At 31.1% G+C, this 14,483-nt stretch overlaps 1 pseudogene; it reads right to left on the bottom strand.

The window, feature by feature from the left end:
• On the bottom strand, positions 1–12,560 carry LOC149550128 (nucleotide pyrophosphatase/phosphodiesterase pseudogene; annotated as a pseudogene).
• Positions 12,561–14,483: the final 1,923 nt, after the last annotated feature.

The raw sequence follows: 14,483 nt of genomic DNA, 5'->3' as shown, positions 1-14,483 counted from the left end.
TTATTGAGCCAAGGTAGTACGTGGGCAATTACCAATAGAGTCACAACCAAGAATGTCTCTGTATTCTCTTGTGATCCAAAAACTGTCATATACTTTTCCATCTGAGCCTTTTTTTTGTACTCAAATAGCAATGAAGAATGGTTAAAAGTTGTTAGCTTCACAAAACCAAAACCTTGATCTTTAAAATTCTCCAAGAGGTTTCTAAAGTGGTGTAATCAGAAAGATGACTTCCTCCACCACTTGCAATGACATGAATTGTTGCATTGAAAGTGCCCAAATAATGTGTCTTTTCTTCACTGACATAGAAATTTTCATAAACAAGGTATGATCATTCATAGTTATGAACATGGCCAAAGAAAGCAATGTCAACCTTATATTTCTACCAAAGTTCTTGGTATGTTTCTCTTCCCATCGACTCTTCAAATGCTCCTTGCAAGGCAAGCTATGAATTTGACGAATAACCAAGAACTCGATGTGCAAAAAAGATGAGCCATGGTTGTTTTTGTCTATCTGTTGATGCTAAGCATTTCTCAATAAATTCATATTGACCAGTTCCCTTCTGCCAGTCAAGTTATGAATCCATAATGCAGAAATGAAACATGCAATAGTCTCTAGAATACCATATCTTAGCATCATTGTTTGTTGGCACATAAAATGTGGTTTTAGTCGGCACCCCACACTCTTCTCTAACCTAACTGTGAATAAATTTTCAATTTTAAAACATCCTCTATTTGCCTTGAAACCTGTCAATCCTGGATGAATTAGTCGGGCCCCAAAAGTGGGTCTGGCTAAAAAAAAAAATTGTTTTCAAACAAGTGAATCCTCAAATTGATCCACTACACTCAAGTTACTAAATGAATTCAATTTGCATCACAGAAAAAAATTTACAACTCACTTTTACAACTGTCTGCAAACTATCAACTTCGTGCTAGAAGGTCCTTTGACTGGCCCAAAAAATTGACCCAAACGGATAACCAAGCTCTGGGAACTAACACACTGATTCTTTGTTCCACATATTTGCACCCTATGGAATCTCGTCTCATGATGAATTCTCGGTCAAAAGATATTGACTGTCAAAGTTGCCCTCTTAGAACTACCTACAAACAAACATGTCAGAAAACCATAAAACACGTTCCGAATTGGCTTTGAAAGCTAAGCAAACAGACACCTAGGGAAACAAAAACTGAGGCATTGGTTCACTGTCATAGGAAGAGTATAAATATATGATTTGGGCTCATGACGAAAAGTTGGGCGCAAATACCAAGCGGACAAAGTGGGCTACTCAGAATTGCAAATTGGAAACACTTGACAGAAAAGCAATTTTTTGCAAATGGAATTGACCTAAAAAAGTGTGCAGATGGATTCGTCAAGGCTTGAAAGTTGGCACACTTAAAGTATTTTCAAAGTACAATGCATTAGTACAATCCATTTAATATCACCTATCACAAATTTTGTGATATGACATCACAAACAGGGGTTCTAACAAATCTGCACTTCTTAACACCAGCAAAAGGTTAGAAATTGCTTTTGGAATCGCCTTTGAAAACTAATCAAACGGATTCATCATAAGCTCAAAATTGAAACGTGGTAAGTCTCTGACTTTTAAAATGCAACACAAAAAACATTTTAGCATTTTGATCAATTGGGTCAAAGTTATAACAAGTTAAACAGGGCTTCCTAGAATTCAGAATAAATTGCATTAGCATGACAACAATAAATGACCAACTTTGAGAAATTCAAAACCTAGTCAAACGGATTCGAAATGACTCAAAATCTGAAACATAGACTCTCTAGTATGGACACTAAACACTCCCAAAGCATAAAGTCATGACACATTACTTGGTGCAAGATATTCAATTGCAAACATAGGTCCCTGTCTCTGTTTGACACTTAGGCAAAAATGTAGATTTGACGATTGCTCAAAACAGGACTTCACAAAATGGCTCAGAATGACAATTTAACTTTATAAAACATATAGATACACTGAATGCAAGGTGTTAGAAACATTAAACACCTCATGGGCCTCAAATTGACAGTCGAGTACATGTGCATTTAAAAGCGTTTATAAGGCTTGATTTCTCAATAGTACTCAAACTTCGAGCTTCAATTTTGAGTCCCAACAACTAGTACCAAAGTAAAAAAATTGTTCAATATTATCCAACCAAAGGAAGATAAAAATAAAAAAGAAGAAAACATCTCAGTGCTTTTGAAACAAAATGAATCCAATAAAAAGCACTCGAAGATTCTTCTACTCAATACATATCTTAATAATACCAACAATCACTAGGTGAAACCATGATTCTTCCAAGGGAAAATGTTACTTTTATTTCTTCTAAAAATTGTATTAGAATAAGGTAATGTTTACATAATCATCAATTTTACCAACCCTTTAGAAGTTGACCTTCTTTCAGTTTATAGACAAACACTAGAACCTCATAGGGTAGGAAAATATCCCTAACCATAATCTACCAACCTACCATCATAATTAGAGACATTTAAAACCACCTACATAGAGGCACCTATGAAATATAATGCAATTATTTTACAACTGTGAAAAGTACATAAAGAGATGGGGAAAGCAAAAGGGGAAGTTCTCATGAAAAATATGATCCTAAATACCTGTTAGAGAAAAAGGTTTATTTTATTTTATTAATTAACTTACTATTTCTCCCTTTTTAACATTTCACTTTATGCACTTATGCATTCTCATTTAATAATTAATTAGTAATTATTAAATAGCATTTACCTTTTAGGTTATCCTTGTACCTTTTAGGTTACACTTTTTGGGTTTTGATCTCCTACTATAAGGATAGATCATTTGTAATTATTTTGTATCTTTTTTTTTTTAAGAATACATTTGCATATTTTTCAAAATAAACCCTTTCCTCCTGTGTTTTTTCTCTTTGTGACAAGTTTTTTAATGTAGGTATTCAAGGGCTTTGTGGATTTGTTTTACATATTGTTCAAATCATTCATGGTATCAAAGACATATCTATTGTAACTTGTTCAGTATTTGGAGAAAAAGGAGAAAGAGGGTTTGACATAATAGATCTAATATTTTTTGGGCATTTTTCTTTGATTTTTGGAGGTCTGATGGTGACAATTTAGAAAAAATAATTACATAGGTGATTTTCAAACAACAATATCTCACTCATACGGACTCCTTTTTCCAAGCAATATTTTTTGTTTTGGAGTAGAATTTCATGATCTACACATTGGTGCAAGTTGTTTGTGATCTTTGCTTCTAAATTTTTATGAGAACCACAAATCTTAATTTTTGCAACTTCAAACGCTTCGTTCAAGCTCATATGGATAGATATTTAGGTGCTAATTTTTTTTAACTCCATGATTCATTGTCTACTTTCCAAATCTAGTATTAGTTTGAAATAATATTGAGTAGAAATTGTACTTTCAACATTTGGTGATATTTTGGCCTACAAAAAATAGGTATTTATGATTCATATCTAAAGCATTTTTGCTCTTTTCTCATTTACACATTCTTTCTAATAGTTGGGGTTCAGTGTTTTGCATTATGGGGGGTGTTTTGTCATATTGTTTATATTATTTACTTATGTAAACTAGAACTAAATTCAAAAACAATTCAAGACCTTCTAAAATAATGACTAAGACCTCTTCTTATCGAGAACTTCTGACCCCTAATAATTATCACACATAGAAAACCTTGATGACACGTCTTCTCCAGTCAAAAGGGTCGTGGTCTTGTTTAGATGCATTACAACCATTTTTACAAAGGCCTTTTGAGGTCATGCAACACAAGAACAAGGTGGATGAGGCAATAGGATTGATTTATTTATAGGGTCTCTAACAGTCTATAGTTCTATCTTGATGGGTACAACACCCTTCTAGATATGTGGACCAAGCTTGAAGGCTTGTTTGGTATAGTGAAGGAGTTTAGGGAACTTTAGATTGAGGAAGACCTTACCTTACTTATACTAGATTTTTTTTCCTTCGTTGAGGACTTCTTGATGAAATTCAAGAAACTGAGATCTTTATTGCAGGGTTGTGGGAAAACGAAGACTGACACTAAGTGTATCTACTTGATTCTTTCTAAGCTTTGTGGAAACTTTTAAATTTTTTCTTCTACCTTCTATTCCACCAAAGATGCTTTGGGTAATAGATTTACCATACCATCTTTTGAAGTTTTTTGTAATCGGTTGACTCGAGAGCAAGCTAAGCTTTTTCAGTTGGATTCTCTCACAAGCTCGTAGAGTCATGCATTGGTAGCTCAATCATCTTCAAGGATGAAGGAGAAGAATCAAAAATCTCATTTTATAGAGTCTCAAATTGATTTCAGCACTCATAGTTCATCTAGGCCACCTCCTCGTAAAGGGGGTAAATCAAAGCTAGAAATAGAGAAATGTGCTTATTGTAATAAGCCTAATCATGATGAGTCACATTGTTATGAGAAAAAGTCAGATGGCTATGCCAAATAGGTTTTAGATTTGATAGCTCTCCTTTAGAAGAGCAACAATGATATTCCTTCTTGTCACAGACCCTCATCATCATCTTCATTTCATTCAGATGGTAAAGATATGGGAAAGGGTCATGCATTATGTGCAACTACTATCCCTCATTTTTTTGGTTGGTTACTAGATTCAGGTGCTTCACACCATATGGCATCTTCTTAGGATTTATTCTCTTCTTCTAAGGCTTCTCTTATTCCACACCTTTTGATGGGGAATAACATTGTTATGACTGTATGCAAGAAAGGTTCTATTCACATTGATAATGGTACATTTCATGATGTACTTTGTGTTCCATCTTTGTCCTCTATCCTTCTCTCTATTTATCAGATTACACATAGTGGGATAGGGAAGACAGTTGAGTTTGTACAGGATTTAGTACATATTAGAGATAGTGAGATAGGCAATATTATTACTACAGGTACTATTGATCATGCTTCCCGCCTATATTCCTTCTCACATTTTGGTTCACCATCTCCACTATTAGAGACTCGCTCTCTTTTTTCAAGAGAGTCTACTAAGGTGAAGTCAGGTCACTTGAACTTATGTGTTGCTCCTAAGACTAGTGGTGTGACCTCTACACCTCCACCTACTATTCAAATTCCATCTCTTGGACAGGATTACCCTTCACAATTACCTATTATTGTAGCTCCATTCATTGAGCCATCTACTATAGTTATTGAGGATATATCAGAGGACACATGTCTCCTCTCAAATGACAGATTCAACACACTTGTTATTCCACCTCCATTCGAGATTCTATTTTAGGATTCTCATGCTTTCTTTTTTGAGCATCAACTAGGACTTCCAGCTGCACCTTACATACATGTGTTTCATCATCATTGTCCATTGCCTTTCTTTCCTTCAAATTGGAGCCACATTGGTATGTTCATTGACAAAGGAATTCTGCCATTTTGGGGGGCTATGGAGTCTCAAGATTCTATTATGGAGGCTTTCATTGTACTTATGAATTTGAGAGATTCTCTTGAGATATTTCATTTGTGCATTCTTTTCTATCTCTTTTTGGAGTAGATTTTTTTCCACTTGGTTTTCTCTATTTCTCCATTTCATAGAAATTTGATTGTGATTTGGTACCTCATCAAGCCTTGTTGTCGGGACCCAAGGTTTCTTTCTTCATTGCATTGAAGTTTCATTGCTCTTTCTACATTGTTTGTAATTGCATTATTACTCATCTTAAGAGGGGTGTTAGAGAAAAAGGTTAATTTAATTTCATTAATTAAATGCATCAACTTGCTTGCTCCAATGTGTCTATGTCGTCATGTTTTTTTTTCTACCTATAGAATGGTAGTACCTTTCCTCCCTTCTTAAGATTTCACTTTATGCACTTATACATTCTCATTTAATAATTAATTATTAATTATAAAATAGCATTTACCTTTTAGATTACCATTTTACCTTTTAGGTTACCCTTTTCGGATTTCAATCTCCTACCATAAGGATAGATCGTTTGTAATTATCTTCCATCTTTTCTTTTCTTGAGAATACATTTGCATGTTTCTCAAAGCAAACCCTTGCCTCCTCTTATCTTTTTCTTCTTTGTGATAGAGTTTTGACATGCAAGTATTTGAGGGCTTTGTGGATTTGTTTTGCATATTGCTCAAATCCTTCACGACCATCTTCACATGATGATTCTCTCATAATTAGTCAATTTTCACTTTGGGACGTCTACCAAATGAGAGTAATTCATTCTTCTAATGATATCAAATGTATTACAAGTAAACAAGGAATGTACAGGTAAAAATGGGTTTTTTTCATCATCATTTGCTGCCCATGTGTGATGTTCAGAGAGTGACACCTATCACAAATAGATTGATAAATATATAACCATTAAATTTTATGTGTTAAAAATTTGGGTGAGCCCACAATAGTGGGTTACACTTTTTTGCCTAAACTAACATTGAACTCTAAATTTTTAAGAAAACTTTCACTTTCAAATGCAAATTCTCGTTTAACAGTTAGGAATTTGAAGATGAAGTAAACTAGAGTCTTTTAAAATTTTGTGTCTAGATTCTAAATATATTTATTTTAATTTTTTTTAAATTAAATTTATTGAATTATTTTTTCTCCTACGAAAATGGGTATGATATCAAAAACCTGATTTTTAAAAAGTGACACTGTTTTTGACACACAACTTTTTTCTACAATAGATATCAACGTGATTCTTTTGAATTTAGTTTGTTAACATTAATACCTAAACCGTAGATTTGGTCTTATATCTTTATCGTTAGTATTTCATATTTTATTTTAGTTTAAAGTTGACATAACACTAATTTAGACATATGTGGCTTTTGACACATGTAACTTATTATATATTTACCCAATTTCAAAAAAAAAATTAATTGAAAGGTGACTCAAATACGGAGACCGTACTTATTTTTCAAAAAAATTATTTTTTTATTTACTATTTTTCCATGAGCGCCGAATATCTCAATTTATTTTTTATAATAAACCTATATTCAATTCACGTTAAAAAATATATACCTAAAAATTTTGAAAAGCACCAAATTCATAGTCATTAGAAAGCTAGTTCAGAGTACTCCAATCATGCAAAATTTTAGGTCTTCAGTGCTCCATTTGAACGTGGTAATTTAGATCCGAAGAAAGGAAATCACTGAAAAAACTTCAAACTATTCATATAACCTTCTATAAAAAATACTTCCAAACTTTCGATAGAAACTAAATCACTTAGCTTCTATCGAAACTATGGGCGATTTAACCGCATGGTTAACAAACCTTCCATAGTTTTGATCGAAAGTACTCTGGTAGTTTCGATCGAAAGTACTCTAGTAATTTGGATCAAAACTAGGGAAAGATAGTGTGGGATCTTGCCAATTCTAATCTAAGCCATTTATATTTATTTGAAAGGAAACTAGAAATGAAACCTATGCTGATAAATTAACAAAGAGATAGATAAGGATTCGGATTTCATACATATAACTGAAATAACTATCATTGTGTTGATCAATCATTGGCTTTCGGAGAAGAGGAGAAGCATTGACATATGCTTAACCTCCCAACCACAGACCTTATATTATCCCCACACAATTTTTAAACAAGAAAGGCCCTCCCTACCCCGGTTAAGCTTGGGGCACTATAGTCCAATCATCCAAGCTTACAGTATACACTCAGCAATAGGAAAGGTTGAGGATATTCCTCCTCCAACCATTGTTCTATTAGTTGGCACCACTAACCTCTTTGTGATAAAAAAAAATAGGCAAGCATGCCTCTAATCAACCTTGGCCAAGGATTTAAATGGGCATCAATTAACCCAATCACCACCGCTCGACTTGACAATAGAGTATAACTTTGGACATTCATGAGATGACTCTTTTTAATTGCTTTCATTTCAAGAAAAATTTGCGAACTATGGAAGTTTTGATCATTTTGTATTTCTTTTATTTATTGAAGGAAACCTCTCCTCTTCACCCATTAACCAAGGCTTTACTAGCCTTTGTGAATCCCTAGAGATTTATCAAACTCTTTGAGATCCTTTCACATGGTCTCATAGATTAATAAGAAATCCATATCAAAACCACATCTTACACCCACATGTACATTGGTATATTGCACATAATGTTCAGAATTTATAACAGAACTCTCACAAGTTAGGATCAAGAAAATGGATCTGATCATAAGCATAAATCTTTCATGGCCATAGGATCGGCCTGCTAGTCTAAGACTCTAAAATATTTGCATATTTGCCAATCACATATAATTGTGTCATATAAGGAATAATAACAATGCAGTTCAATGATCAAGGAAATAGTAATCATAACATGAACATATAGCTGAGAAAACAAATAGGCCCAAGCTCCACTCACATGAGAAGATTACTAGTCATGAGGTGTTGTGTATAGAATTTTTGGAAGAACAAAGAAAGAAAGTTGAGGAGCAAGAAATGCTTTTTCCATGGTCTACTTGTGCAGGATGAAGTTTGAATGAATGGCTCACCCACACCCGTGGTGAGATATAGCTCAAGTCTTATGATTAGTTATCGAGATCGTCAATTCATAAAGATTACTTGGATTATTTTTTATAATCTCATCGGTTATAAGAAATGAACGTCAATTTGCATTAGTCACCAAATTAATGAGAAGGCAAGAATAATATGAAGCTATTTAGTTCATGGTTTCACTTTAAAAAATTAATATTATATATATACCTCAATCGAGAACCCAAAAGAAATAAACCTAATATGTTACAAAGTTTACTAAACTATTTTTTTTAAGTTTAAACAACATCAAAGTAACAATAATGTAGAAGCAATATATACATACACATCAAGAACACATAATCAATTACAAATATAGTTTCAATTCCTCAAGGGTTCTTTCACGTTGAGTCATATTTTTAAAAAAATAATCAATAAATTTAAGTCTCAATTACAACGTCCATAATCATAAAATGAATAAACACATACATAATCATATAAGAAAATGCATAAGTACAACTAATAATATGAAAGCACATCTAATGAATAACATCCACTGCACATGTCACAGAGTATGTGAAAATAGATACAAGTACATCAATATACAATACAATAGCCCGTAGGATCTCAAAATACATGATACATAATACATCAAATGAATAGAAGTCTTCAAGATAAGATGAAAAATGATAATGGTACTATTGTATCAAGGAGCATCCAACAACTAGCAATGTAAGGGGAACCCAAATGGTAAGAAGACACTACCTTCCGACCGCATGATCACCTAATCAAGCTTCCACTCCCATCATGTAAGAGAGATAATGTATGATTCACACATAGGTAATCAAATCATAAAACATCCTAAGCAAGGAATCCTGATAGCCAAATCTACCTCAAGGGTACACAAACTACTAAAGAAGAAAGAGAAACACTCATCCAATACTAACATCTTATACCAAGTCAACATCCAGATACCAAATATAAATCAAATATCGAAGTCCAAAATGATACAACCACCTCCAAACAATGTCAAATGTCACAAACACTAACCAACAGATAACAACAGTCATGAATAAAAGTAAACCACCAATCACTAACTTCAACAATAAAAACACCACAAATGAATAATTGATCATTTATTAATAAAAGTCAATTGTGAACAATAAAAGAAATCCAATCAATGAATAACTCACAATAAATACATCATCAAAACTAACATCCAACAAGTACAGTATTAGAGGCAAAAAAAAATTTTAAAAGTCATGAAAGAGACTCAGGCTACATACTATGAAATGTCATCACATGAGCCAACTCTAAGGTTACTCTGGTGGTCTCTCAAGACCCTGGCCCCTTAATGACTCTATGTGGAACCAAAATACCCTCTCATGATGACGAGGAAACTAGTCATATCTTTTACTAGGTATCATCTCATTCCCATCCTTGGCATGTACAAGCACTCAAGACATGGGTGAGGCAAACATTGCTAACTTATTTTTTTAGTGCATCTTAAGAAAAATGACTAGACAAGATATTTTAATTACTATATTATCACTTGTTACACAACTTACAATGAGTTATCCTGGCAGTCACTTTGGGCCCTAGCCCCCATAACAAGTCACTCTCATAGACATGCACCTAGACTAACTTCCCAAAAATCACAAACCACAATTGTGTCTCATACCATAAGAGTAATATTGATTGAATTTGATTCCATAATAGGCAACCCAAAAATAACATTGGTTCTCAAAACTCAAGTTCTCATAAATGCTCAATAGCATAATGCTCATAAAACATAAATCTCAATTCAAGTCATAAAATTCATCATGACATCCAGTCAAATAATCATAAAAGAAATCTCAAAAACGTCTCTAATTCACATCCTAACTTGGCCAACTAAACAACTCACAAAAAAAAACCATCATAAAAATAAACATCACAACATATAAATAGAATATTAGCAAACACATAATTTTTAACCGCATGATTTAATTTCATCAATTTCTCTTGCTTAGTTTGAGTCATAAGAATGTATTTAGAAATAAAGAAAGAATATACATGTTAATATAAATTGTTGTGCTAATATACTTATTTAAATCAATAAGTATTTAAATATCCAATCTCTTTGTGCATATAAAATATCATGCAATATTATCATGTTATTAATTTAAATAATCTTAAATCATAAATGATTTAATCAATAACATAAATATATATTATTAGATTAAATATTAATATCAATTTCATTTCTAAAATATTAATTTGACTTCTATTTAAGTTCAATATTGACATTTTTGTTTCCTTTAATTCATAATACAACTAGAGATAAAATTATAAATTAAATTAAATTATTTATAATTTCTCTCATAAAGTCAAATAGTTATTAACTAAATGAATACAAAGTGAACTATACCACAACTTCTCTTAAAATATAATAAATTATAAGTGTGTATTTATTAACTTCCCTCTTGCATTAATAATTGTAAAATCATTTATATGGAACTAAGAGTTTAACTAAACTTAAAGAATCACTAATACTAACATTCACTTTTTAACTAAATGACTAGTATTAATTTAAATTTTTAATTTAATTTATTATTATTATTATTCTAAAGATATTTTTATTTTTATTTTTTTAATTTTCAAAATTAATAATTAATTTTTTTTTTTTTTAAATATAAAATAGATCTAAAAATTAAATTTATTTTTTATAAAATTAAAATAAACATGCAATTAGTACTTTCACATGTCTTTGATCTCTCAAATCATACAAGTATGCTACACTTAGTTTTTTAATTTTAACATATTTATTTTTACATGCATGTATAAGTTTAGTTATAACATGTTTTCCTCCCAACTAATCTTTTGCTTTTTTCAATAAATTTTGCAACCAATTCATTTTAGATATAAGAAGAATATTTATCTATATTTAGAGAATTTATGATAATCACATGGTTCTAATGACAAATTTAAAGTTGAAACCCTAACTGTTCAATTTATTATTATTTTTCCAATTTTGAATAATCGAATTTTCGTTATATTAAAACAAGTTTATAAGAATACAATCATAATAATTTTCTTCAATTTTTCTATTATTTTGTTCAGTCAAATTTTTTTTATTAATAAGTTTTCCTTTTCAAAATCTACAACATAATTATTTATTTAACAATCAATACAGTAAATTAATAAGCAATATGCAAACACTCAAGAAGACATGAAGTACAAAAATCTTTCTATAAAATTCTACAATGGGTTTTCAAACCTACCTCAAACAACTAAAATCTTAAACAATTTGTGAACGCATGCAAATCTAGACCCCTTGAAACTTTTAACATTTCTTTTGATCTAATTCCAGATTTTGCTCCCCAAAACCTCTGTGTGTAGAAATGAGCTCAAAACTCTTAATAAAGAGTTTAACTCTACTTATGATTTCTGATTTTTGAATATGCAAAGGCCTCTCCTTACAATAAACTTTTATTATTTAACCCTTTCATGCACATTTATAGAACTTTTCTATTAAAATTTTCTTTTCTTTTCTTGTCTTCCATTTTATTAATTAGAACAAGCACTATTTAAAGCGTAGTCTATTATTTAAATTAATACTAATAATCAAAGCTCATTGTTTAAATGCAACTCTAATTTAATTATTATTAAATTAACAATTATAATAAAGCATTATTATATCTTCAATATTTAAATTATTTTTTAAAAAATTGGTCAAACTACTTAAATTTGACTTTTAAATTAAATCTTTTAAACTAAAGTACATAATTAATTTATAATTAATAAATATCATCATATTCTAATTTCTCTTTAACCAATTTTTTAAATTTAGACTTTTAAATTAAAACACATATTTAATTAGTATTTTAATCAATTAAATATTCTCCCACTTCAATTTTTTTTTTTAATAAAATGATATTTAATAATTCTCAATATTATGTGATTAATCCAAATATTATAATTAAACCATTTACCAAATAAATCACATAGCAAAATCCACATAAAAGACACATTACCAAAACAAACCAAAACTCAAAATCAAACAACATAGACAAAGAGAAACTCGCAAGTGGACATTATCTCCCCATTCTTACCATTGAGTTATTGCGATAGAGCACGCTCATTCTGACAATTCAAAGAAGTCGATGTCTGGTACCTGTAATCCTGCATAAAATCTAAACATACATACATACATACATACATACATACATACATACATACATACATACATACATACATACATACATACATACATATATATATATATAAACTAAACGAGCAATGGCAGGGAGTGGTACATTATGTAGATTCTAAATAGCAGGTGACTACGACTCTCTCCTTTAACCACATCAGACATGTTAGAAAAGTAAAACAAACACACACATCATACACATGCAAGTATGGGGTAAGTACTATAATAAGTCTTGAGTACAAATCATCAAATATTCAAACATAGAAAACTCATCATTAATATCATTTAGAAAACGATCATATTTACTAACTAAAAACTATTAAAACATCATTAATGCGCTAATAATCATAATCATCAATCAACATGTGAAATATAATCAAGTAATTCTTTATTTATATACATGCAATCCAAGTCATGAAATAATCTCATAATTATAAATCCAATACCCTTGAAACTAACACATGCATGAAATAGACATAAAAAGAGTTTGGTAAATATAATGCTAAAGCAAACTATGGGTAGTATGTATATAAGGAGTCAACATGTTACTTGATTATACCTACAATCATACCTATATGTATACGTACATCTATATACGTATGTGATTCGAAGAGAACATATGATTTATCATTTTCCTCTATATGTGCATGTAGGTGGGTGTATCATCGACGTAGCAAGGTGATCACACACACACGCACGTGTGTGTGTGTGTGTGTGTGGGGGGGGGGGGGGGTTAAGTACTATAATAAGTCTTGAGTACAAATCATCAAATATTCAAACATAGAAAACTCATCATTAACATCATTTAGAAAACGATCATATTTAAAAACTATTAAAACATCATTAATGCGCTAATAATCATAATCATCAATCAACATGTGAAATATAATCAAGTAATTCTTTATTTATATACATGTAATCCAAGTCATGAAATAATCTCATAATTATAAATCCAATACCCTTGAAACTAACACATGCATGAAATAGACATAAAAAGAGTTTGGTAAATATAATGCTAAAGCAAACTATGGGTAGTATGTATATAAGGAGTCAACATGTTACTTGATTATACCTACAATCATACCTATATGTATACGTACATCTATATACGTATGTGATTCGAAGAGAACATATGATTTATCATTTTCCTCTATATGTGCATGTAGGTGGGTGTATCATCGACGTAGCAAGGTGATCACACACACACGCACATGTGTGTGTGTGTGTGTGTGGGGGGGGGGGGGGGGGGGGGGTAAGTACTATAATAAGTCTTGAGTACAAATCATCACATATTCAAACATAGAAAACTCATCATTAATATCATTTAGAAAACGATCATATACAAAGAGAAACTCGCAAGTGGACATTATCTCCCCATTCTTGCCATTGAGTTATTGCGATAGAGCGCGCTCATCCTGACAATTCAAAGAAGTCGATGTCTGGTACCTGTAATCCTGCATAAAATCTGAACATACATATATATATATATATATATATATATATATATATATATATATATATATATATATATATATATATATATATATATATATATATAAACTAAACGAGCAATGGCAGGGAGTGGTACATTATGTAGATTCTAAGTAGCAGGTGACTACGACTCTCTCCTTTAACCACATCAGACATGTTAGAAAAGTAAAACAAACACACACATCATACACATGCAAGTATGGGGTAAGTACTATAATAAGTCTTGAGTACAAATCATCACATATTCAAACATAGAAAACTCATCATTAATATCATTTAGAAAATGATCATATTTACTAACTAAAAACTATTAAAACATCATTAATGCGCTAATAATCATAATCATCAATCAACATGTGAAATA

Source organism: Cupressus sempervirens, chromosome 7, assembly GCF_028749045.1.
Source record: "Cupressus sempervirens isolate cs-2001-9-10 chromosome 7, ASM2874904v1, whole genome shotgun sequence".
Lineage (NCBI taxonomy): Eukaryota > Viridiplantae > Streptophyta > Pinopsida > Cupressales > Cupressaceae > Cupressus > Cupressus sempervirens.
This window is presented reverse-complemented; position numbering and strand designations above follow the sequence as displayed.